At 32.8% G+C, this 10,309-nt stretch overlaps 1 long non-coding RNA gene across 1 annotated transcript; it reads right to left on the bottom strand.

The window, feature by feature from the left end:
- Nucleotides 1-2,844: 2,844 nt before the first annotated feature.
- On the bottom strand, nucleotides 2,845-4,248 carry LOC132746679 (uncharacterized). Its single transcript, XR_009628019.1, has 4 exons — nucleotides 4,150-4,248; nucleotides 3,525-3,602; nucleotides 3,262-3,361; nucleotides 2,845-3,031 (listed from the first exon to the last, which is right to left on the bottom strand). It is a non-coding gene; the product is annotated as an uncharacterized LOC132746679 (long non-coding RNA).
- Nucleotides 4,249-10,309: the final 6,061 nt, after the last annotated feature.

The following is a 10,309-nucleotide window of genomic DNA, read 5'->3' as shown; positions in this document are numbered from 1 at the left end:
ATTTCTATTCAACATTCTTCATTGAAAATACTGTACTTAAAATATAAACTCAACTTACTGCGTAATGATGTTTACTCTTTGACGTCCAATCACCAAATGACTGAAGTCACCACTGCGAAACATTATGCGCATATGCTGATCTTAATTTAGAAATGACATTGTCCAATCTAACAGCAGTTACTTTTTTCTTACGGACTGAATGTAACCAATCAGACAAAAAAATTATTTGACAAATGATTTTGGTCACGTGACTATTAATAACATAAACATGGTGGTGGTGGTGGTGGAGGTGATGGTGTGAAGGTGGTGGCGGCGGCGGCGGTGTTGGTGGTGGTGATGTTGAAGGAGGTGGTGATGGTTGTCGTGATGGTGAATGTGGTGGTCGTGGCGTGGGTGGTGGTGGTGGTGGCGTGGGAGTTGGTGGCGGTGTTGGTGGTGGCGGCGTGGGAGGTGGTGAAGGTGTTGGTGGTGGTGGTGGTGGAAGTGGTGGCGGCGGCGGTGGCGGCGGCGGTGGTTGTGGAGGAGCAAAATGTAAATAGAAGACAGATCCTGTTTTCAGTGATAAAATATACGCAGAAAGACATATTCTGTTTTATACACACGTATTAAAATCTGATTGGCCCTGGCATTTTTTGCATATGACGATTATTCATCTATTTATGTTATTAAATAGGTCACGGTGACCAAAATCATTGGTCAAGCGATCATAATTCCTTCGTAATTGTTCTGGAATTGGTTATAGTCGTGAGTCCGTAAAAATATAGAGTTACTTTTGCTGTGATTGGACAATGTCATTTTAAATTTAGATCAGCGCATGCGCATTAATGTTTCGCAGTGGTGACTTCAGTCCCATTTGGGTGATTGGACGTCAAAGAGAGTAAACATCATTACCAGTAAGTTGAGTTTATATTTTAAGTACAGTATTTTCAAGGAAGAAATGTTTGAATTAGAAATAGAGGCGTTTATGCACTAGTTATTTTTAGTCCATATTCATAAAGAGCGCCTTAAAATATTTCGTATGATACCAAACATGACCGGGTTATATGACTAAGGAAGGCGCAATCCACATTTTATGCTTGAGTGATTTTGACTACAGATCTCGTGCCCATATCCGAGTCAGCGATACAAAAATATACATTTTCTGAATTCTTAATGAGTAATACCTTTCGTACGATACAGGTATTGATAAGATCAGTCCGTTGGTTGGGGAGACATAAATGAATTTCAACGCATAAGTGACCTAACATCCGTTTGATCGCGTAAGTAAAATGTACTCGTCAGGACCTTCAATTTGATACCAAAACAAAACTATGTTTCGTTCATAAACGAAAAAGTTGGAGCGTTTTTCCCGCATGAGTCCTTTTGTCTGCCATGCATTCAAACTCTCCTATCTCAGAAACGGTAAGAGACAGATCCATATAATAATACATTTTCTGTATCTACTCGCAGAGATCTTTCAAACGGATATATACATTCCAGGGTTTTATGGACTTTGAAAATTTGGTTTTAAAAATCGCTAAAGGGCCATAACTCGAGAACGGCTAAAAATCGAATCGAGAACCTAGGGTGTTATTTTGAAGGCATTTGGTTAGGACTATCAAATGAAACAAATATCTTGAAAATCGGATATCATAAAGTGTTGCATAAAAACAAAACGGCGTTTTTTATGTCAACTGTATCCTGTCATATCCTTCTCCACTTTTCATTGGTTAATGAAAAGAGTGCGTTCAAAACAAGGCTGTCTATTTTTAGACGTCATCGTTTTTCAATTTCATTGGCTTGATTAAAAATAGCAATACCGGTTTAAAAACCTATGCGTAACTTTGTCGTAAATAGTTTGATAGGCGAGGAGTAAAGACTGGGGGTAAGCTTATTTTAGTTATTTTAATGTTTATTTACGCATGAGTGATTTCACTATCGGTTTGACAATACGAGCTTGTAGCATTTTTCAAGACCTTTCGTTTGATATGCAACATGCCTATGTGTATGTCCCAGTAAATAAAAAAGTTATACGTATTTATACGCATGAGTGATTTTGTCTGCCATATTCAATATCTCATATCTCAGAAACGGTCAGAGATATAACCATATAATAATACATTTTCTGTATCTACTTGCAGAGATCTTTCCATTGGTACATTAATCTAAGGGTTTTATGGACTTTGAAAAAATGGTTTAAAAACCGCTTAAGGGCCATAACTCAAAAACGGCTGAAAATCGAATCGAGAACCCCGGGTCAAAACGAAAGCTTTCGGTTCATTCTATCTTATAACGACTTTATCTAAAAAAAAATTGAGCGTAAACGATTGCCCAAACGATGAAAACCCTCTTTATAGCTTAATTGTATTATAAATTTCATTCAAAATCAGTTTACAACTTTCTTATACATACGTGACTGTCGTGTATTATAAATTGCATTCAAAATTAATTTTCGTATAAAAAAATAGGAATCTGAAGTGTTCATAAAAATCACAAAATTTGACCAGTTGCTAAACGCAACCCTTTTTAAAATATGCAATCAGTTGACCATAGCATGCACTTAAAAGGAACCTTATTAAGGGGGTACAATATATGACGTGATCTTCAATACATATAAAATATGTTAATGCATGCGAAGCAATTTCTGGTTTATGAGTTTTTAATTGACGGTCGCTGCGTTTAAAAGGATAACCCAGCAGGCACATCAACGTTGTTTCAACGTTGAATTATGTGCAGATTTCAACGTAGAAATAAGGTTGGATTTATATTCGGATTTGAAAGTTGGCACAATGTTGAAGTTTCAATGTCATTTCAACGTTGAAAACCCACCATACTATAATTTTTGATATGAAGCAAAGTAACCAAGTTTAACAAAATATCAAGACAATATTAAATACTTCAGATATTTTATTTCAAAAATACAGTTCACGTGCAGCTTAAATTCACTTTAATAGTTTTAACAATTAAGCTACAATCTGTTCCAATCTTTTCTTCTAGATATTTCTGGGTATGTCAAGTGTTTTAGTACTTCTTTGGCTGTCTCTTTCTGCTTCTGCAAATAAAAATGAGAAGTTTGTAGTTAAAAGTGACTTGGTCAATCTCAAATTATACATATAATTACTCAACTTAGTGATTTATTCTTATCTTAAAGTGCTTTTCTCTAAGATTTACATCATAAAACAGCATAGAAATTGAAACATAGCTAAGTTTGATATTGACAGCAAATACAGTATATAACACAGCAAAATCTTTTTTTAAAAAGAAGCTATTTAAAAGTCTCACCTATGATTGGTAAGAAAAACTGCTCCCCGTCAGTTCCTTGCAGCATATTCCCAAGAAATTAACATTCTAGGCTCTAGCTAAGACTATTTTATGCAGCATCCTGAAATCAACAAACATGTAAATTTTATATTAATAATGTTACAGGAATATTTCGAAAAAAATATATTTTAAGACAAGATAAATATCCAGTAGTTGAAAAATTTATACTTTGTATTGTAAAGAAATTCAAATATATAATAAGAATAAATTTCAATTTAACAAACCTGACAGTCCTTTTCATGTTGAATGTATGGTGTACAGGCTACAGCTGCAATACTCTAAATTTCAGCCAAGACCAGGATCTAGAATATAAAATAATATATAATAAAATAGAAATAGATTTATTAATATTATTTCCCTTAAATTTACGACTATTAAACTTTAAAGTTTAACACTCAAATTTGTTATTTAACTTAATAATAATCATTATAATGTGTTTTTATCAAACTAATTAACACTGTATTATACTATCAATAAAATATAAACATAGTTATATATATTGACGAATCGTCTTGGGACGTAAATTAAGTGGGCCGAACTACTTTATAGGTTTCAATTTTAAAATTGATTAAATTCAAAATAGGATATAGTACAGACAAATGTTTAATAATATGAAAATAAATTAAAGAAAGACCAGATTTGTAAAATCATAAATTGCCAAGGACATTAATAACTTCATGCTTACAAGGCCTACCGAACCCAAATCATTCAATTAGGTCGCGATCAACTCAATCATGTGTCTATATCTCTCATTTATTTCATAAAGTAAATTAAAGTAGAATTTAAAGAATAAATAAATATATTTTAGAAAAATAATCAGTAAACTAAAGTAAAACATAACGGTAATACTTTCGAAATCCAAATAAATTGCCAATCGTGATGTTTTCAAATTTTCCAAACAGCGCCACCATTTGCACGAACGATAATCATAGACCAACAAACAAAATCATATACCCGCAACAATTACTTCCCCTGACCAGCGTTATTTTATAAACGGGGTTATGACTAATACCAATTTATTAATTAATATTATTCATAAAGAATTAAAAAATAAAATAACAGACAACAAAACATATTAACTAATTTTTAAAGCGTTAATAGAAAGTGAAAAATTATTTCCAACTTTATTTGTTTAAGCGCTATTTTTGAATATACGGAAAAAGATTCCTGACAAAAATCACTTACAGACTAATTCAATAAAGGAATAATACCACAAAATTAGTGGTATAAAAGTTTATATAATTATTAAACTAAATGTAAAACTTCGACCATAAACAACGTTGAATCAACGTTGTATATACATTGGCAATATATCCGTAAGGTCGTCCATAGTTGAATATTGGTTGAACAACGTCACGACCATATTTCAACGTTGTTTCAACGTTGAAACAACGTCGAGTGCCTGCTGGGAATAAATTCTTTTCATCTTTTGTGATTAATAAAGAGCTATATTTCGTAACGAAGGATAAAGGGGTTTTGTTCAAAATAGTTCCGCTAGGTATTGTAAATCTAGACAAAGTGGCGACTGTACTTAATGCCTTATTCTTTCAATGACACCTGCGTGATAAAATACCTCCTGGTGATTGTGAAATACCGCGACTAAAAATAGATCGGCACATGCGCAGTCTACAAGGACGTTACGCTATGACAGTCATTTCCTTACTAGATGTAGGTAAGTAAACAAGTCATATTTTACAAATATTATAAATATTACTTTGAACATATTAAAAAGCAATTTTTTTATAATTTATGAATTAAAATGTTAAGCACGTATCTATTTACAAACATTTCTTTTATCTGTAATGATGGTAATTATCTCTCCGTCTAGGGCCGAGGTCCTGACCTACAATGTCCGCGATTCAAGCCCTAAGATTGGGTATACGAGTCAGCTCCGTATACTTCCGGGAGATTAAAAATACATTTTTTAAAATAGACGGATAATCACATTCTTAAAATAGAACAACGATGTCATTCTAAAAAAAGAATTCAATATGGCGCGATTAACTTTTATTTTTATTATTATTTCTTAATTTTGATGATTAACTGGTATGAATATGAAAGAACAGCAAAATTCTAATCTTACATAAGTATATCAGCAAAAAACTCAACATTCAGTTGAAGACTTAATATACATATAAGGAGAACACTGAAACACTTTAATATAGTTTAAACATTTCTGGTCATCACCTAACCAATAACTGCTAACAAACAGCTTCCATTGCTTGCTAAAATAGCAAATAGCCTGAGGATGTTTGAGCCTGTCGTGTTCATCAAGTAAAATTTTCTTCCCAGATCCACTGACGATTCCAATAAGCTATATTTCATTTAAATCCCAATAACATATTAATAGCTACGAATCATTCAAGTCACAGAGTCCCGCTGGGTATATAATACCGTCATCTTTCACTCTTGGGGTAAACCCTCACTGCGTTTCTACAAATAAAAATAAAAATTTTTCCGTAACTTCCCCAAATCCATTTTTCAAGGGTAAATCGTCGGGCACTGTACCTGTTTTGATCCAAAAAACCCCCTTTTTATTTCCCGCCTTCCCACGTAAAGATTTTTTCCATCAAAAAATGGTAGAAATGTCCCCGAAATTCTTACCACGGCATTTCCTTTACTTAAAAAATTTTCGTTTTTTTGCACGAGTTTATCCGTCTAAATAATGTAAACAATCATTTTTCTTTAAATGTGGAACGAAAAGCTTTTCCCTGATCGTTTAAAAATTGAACACCCCATGGGAAATTCAAAATCGTAAATAAAATAGTCGATGCTGAATAAAAAATTTTTTTTAGAGCGCCATTTTCTTTTGTGCCACACGGGGAGTTTCGGATGAAAGAAGATATCATCCAGTTATATTACAATTAAGTCTTTCAAATGATGTCTTTACATTAATTTAATCGTAACAAATCAGAACCATATCAAACAATCGCTTTTCTTTGAACCTTGAGAACGATTTTCTGGCGAATTTACAGCGCCAAAATCTACGACAACTGAAGTATCTGAAGAGAATGGGACGCGGTTGCCGAAAATTTCGTCTGGAATCTTGACTTTACGCATGTTTAACAATGGTATTCACTACAGGTTTGACGTGATTGTTTTTTCTCCTAAAGAGTTTTAAAAACTTCTTATTAGGACAGTCATGCAAATGCCTACTTTTACACATTAAAATGTCACACTAATGTCATATAGAGATTGTTCAGCTGTACTGGTGTAGAAAAATAAATATGGTGCCACTCCGTGCACGAACGGGAACCTGAGTAAAACCACCGTCGCTCCATACCTTTCTCAAATGAACTTCTCTAAAGTCCCTGGCGGGGCTCTAACCCACAGCAGCGAGGGGCATGTAGATTTACACTATAGTGGTTATAAATTTGAAAAAATAAGCAAAGCTTATCATGTAGGGTACTTGTATACTATACTTACATCAATGGTTTTAAATTTAGTTGCAAACAAAAAGTACATTTAAAGTGTATTCGTCTATGATGCAAAGTATTCAGTACCATAAATATTTATGTTGATAGGATTTAATATGATTACAAACTATGATAGAATTAAATATGGATGTTGAAAATTAAATCTTCTAGGACATTATATTGTAAATTCATCATACAAATGTCATGTATTAAAATTTAATCACGTAGAGCTTGTATTTTTGTTTAAGAAATATTTGGTAATTTTTTCTAATTTATACGTTTTCGATTGGTTTTTTTTTTGTTTTTTGTTTTTTTGTTTTTTTCAATATTTGAAATATTTCTTGAACTGTGCCCATTTTAAGACCAATCCACTTTAAAAAAAAGTTTTTTTTTTCATCTTTAATCTTCAGTCGACAGATGTATCGAGATTCCTTTATGTCCAAATGTTGTTAAATATGTACAGACATTTACTTATTGTTTATTGGAATTTGATACCACCATCTTATTTTATTTTATCAAGAACATACATCTTGCGACATTAAGCGGTAGTATTTCGACATTTAACAACAAGAGAAAATAGTTAACATTAAATGATACCATTGCGACATTTAGCGGCAATGGTGCGACATTGATCGGCAAGTGCGGCAATTAGCGGTGTTGCGACATATAATGGCGCCACAATGCTCGCCATTGATAGTTACACTCTCGGGCGTTTAACCCATTACTTCATGAACATTTTGTGAAAAAAAACTGCTGTTTTCATTGAAAAGTCTCCCGTTACAAGTTCAAGTTGCTATAAAACTATAAAAAGTGATTCAATACTAATCAAACTTGGCACAAATGTTTACTGGACCATTGCCTTTGCAACAACATGCTCAGACTTAAATTTCCTGATACAATGGCCACGAAGGGACAACTCAAAATTGCCAAAAATCACTAGTTTGCGTTGATTTTTTCCATCAAAATTGATTTCACAGTGATGCAGATCAAGTCAAATGCTTTTCAGCATTGGTTACACGTTACCTTATTATCGATCTGGGGTCATCTTTAGCCTCTCACAAGTCCAAAATTTTCTTGGCACATCCCCCTTCTGGCAACCCCTAATGTATCTTTTGGTTGGGGGCCGCGCCGAGAAAGTGGTCACTTTTTTAAACAACATTTCTCAAACAAAAACAAGCGTTAAAAGGCGTGTATATCGCGTAATGGGTTAAACTGGACTGTTAGATATTTTGTATAAGTTTTTTCATTCTTTACTCATATACATGTTATAGTGCCAGGAGATCTTTGAATCATATAAAATTCATTCGGAATGTTATGATCCTCTAAACTGTTACCATTATCTCTGTATATTAAATGCTTAGAAGACTTTAATATAAATATTGTTGAAAAACCTTTTTCGGTCATTTAAAGTTTTTCCAGGATGCAGAGACATAGATAACTTCTGAACCGAGAGACAATGTGACAACGCGACAACACGCCGCACGACAACGCGCCGTTTGGCGTACATCGTTAGCGACAGGATGACAAGACGAAAGTCCGACAACGCGCCGTTTGGCGCTTTGTCCTGTTGTCGCAAGCGCCAACACGACGCACAAGTGTTCCAAATCAGCCACCGTATACATCTCTGTCGAATTGACACCATGTGACGTCACATTAGGCTATATACGAGTACATAGTAAATTGTCAACGTGAGGGATACTAAGCCATTTTAGGTCACGTGCTCATAAATATTGAAAGATACATGCTCATGAACATTGAGAATCACTTTCAGCATGGCATTAGCTTAACAAAATTATTGATGACGTTAAATACGAATTATTGACGGACAAAGGGAGAGCACTCAATACTGACAATTAATAAAACCTTGTGTAACTGGCCTTTGACAACATATTCATTATTTATCTTTTTTTCTTCATAAAATTCAAAGCATGGGTAATAACTAATTCTTTTGTAGAAGATATCGTAACAGTTATATTGCTCTGAGAAGCAACGTCTCATTAACATGTTAAGACGTAAGAAACTATTTTTATGATTGACAGTTCATCAAACGACGACGCCAATTACAATAACACCACTGGTAGAAGTAGCATCAGCAACAACAACGACAAAAAACAACAGCAGCAACAAATTATAATTATAATAATAATAATAATAATAATAAAATAAGAAATAATAAAAAATGACAGCAGCAGAAACAAAAACAACAACAATATCAAAAGCAGTAATAACAACAACAACAGCAATAATTGCAGCAACAACGATTTTTTTCATCAAGATGATGATAGGAGTGTTTGCGCGTTCATGTACACCTATTGTATCATCAGACAATATTCTAAGGATTGTTAAAGGCCTACTATACCCCATAAATGGTTTTATCTTTATATCTCAAAAAGCTTCTTTTTTTGTTTGGTTGCCCTGTTATATTTATATATGAAAAAAAACGCGATTTAAACAGTCGTTTTTTCCCGTTACTCGATCGGCAATATTCGCCACCCTTTTCACCGATGACTTAGGAATATCACACATTAAATCCTATTTACTTTTAATCGACTGTTCTAAATTCAAAGAAGGGCAAAGCCATTCTTGTCATTTCATATTAAGGTTAATGGAGAATTACATTTATTTTTTATTCTCTTATTTATTTATTTTTTTCATTCTAAAACTTTATTTTTCTGACGATCAAAGTTAAACTCAACGAATTTAATTACTGCGGAAAGGTGTTTCTCTTGGCACGTTAAATTAATAATGAAGTCTTATTTTTGGGATAAATTATTTATACTTTTATTGTAGATATGTGTAGTTTATTGGTTTTGCCAGAGATTGCACGGCATTGTACTTCTAAGATATGGAAGGTTTTATCACAACAATAGTATGTTGATTACTTACTTATATTTAGCTGTCATATACGTCACATTCGGCGCATGTGCATCTCTTTAGATCCTAGCCTAGTAAAATATACTCCAACCAAATACAAGTTCGAGCTCAAGATACTTCTAAAATAACAATACTTGTATCGCACAAAAATTTATTTAAATTACACAATATTTATGAGGCACGACGCGACAAAACGGACATTTTTTCGAAATTGGATTTTTATTTTTTTACCAGAATGTTTAAGTGAAAACCGTTTTTATATCAAAATGTTATTTATCGAGATATACCTATAATTACTTTCAATATTGACCAATCAAATCGTTTCTATTATTTAACGCTTGGTAAGCGATGCAAAATGGATGCCTCCATAAAGGGAAACATGAGAACGAATTATAAAGTGATTTGTAGAAAAGTAAGTTAATAAAAAGTCATCCTATTACATTCCTTTCTCCTAAATAATTAAGATTTACAATGCAACAAAAATAATATTTTTATGATATGGATTAAGCAGAAATTTCTTTTTTTTTTTAAATATAATAAAATTAATATAAAATTTCTGCAATACATTAATTTATATGCAATCATACTCACAACAAAATCAAAGAGTTTAATGATGCATAATCTTACAGCAGACAGTAAACTAGATATTTTAAAATGAAATATTACTCCTTATGCAAAAATATATAGAATAAGTCAAAGAACAAAAGATATGACAAGCA

This window comes from Ruditapes philippinarum, unplaced genomic scaffold (genome assembly GCF_026571515.1).
Source record: "Ruditapes philippinarum isolate M1 unplaced genomic scaffold, ASM2657151v2 ctg3594_1_1_1_1, whole genome shotgun sequence".
NCBI lineage: Eukaryota > Metazoa > Mollusca > Bivalvia > Venerida > Veneridae > Ruditapes > Ruditapes philippinarum.
Note: the sequence above shows the minus strand (reverse complement) of the source record. Positions and strands in the feature narration are given on the sequence as shown.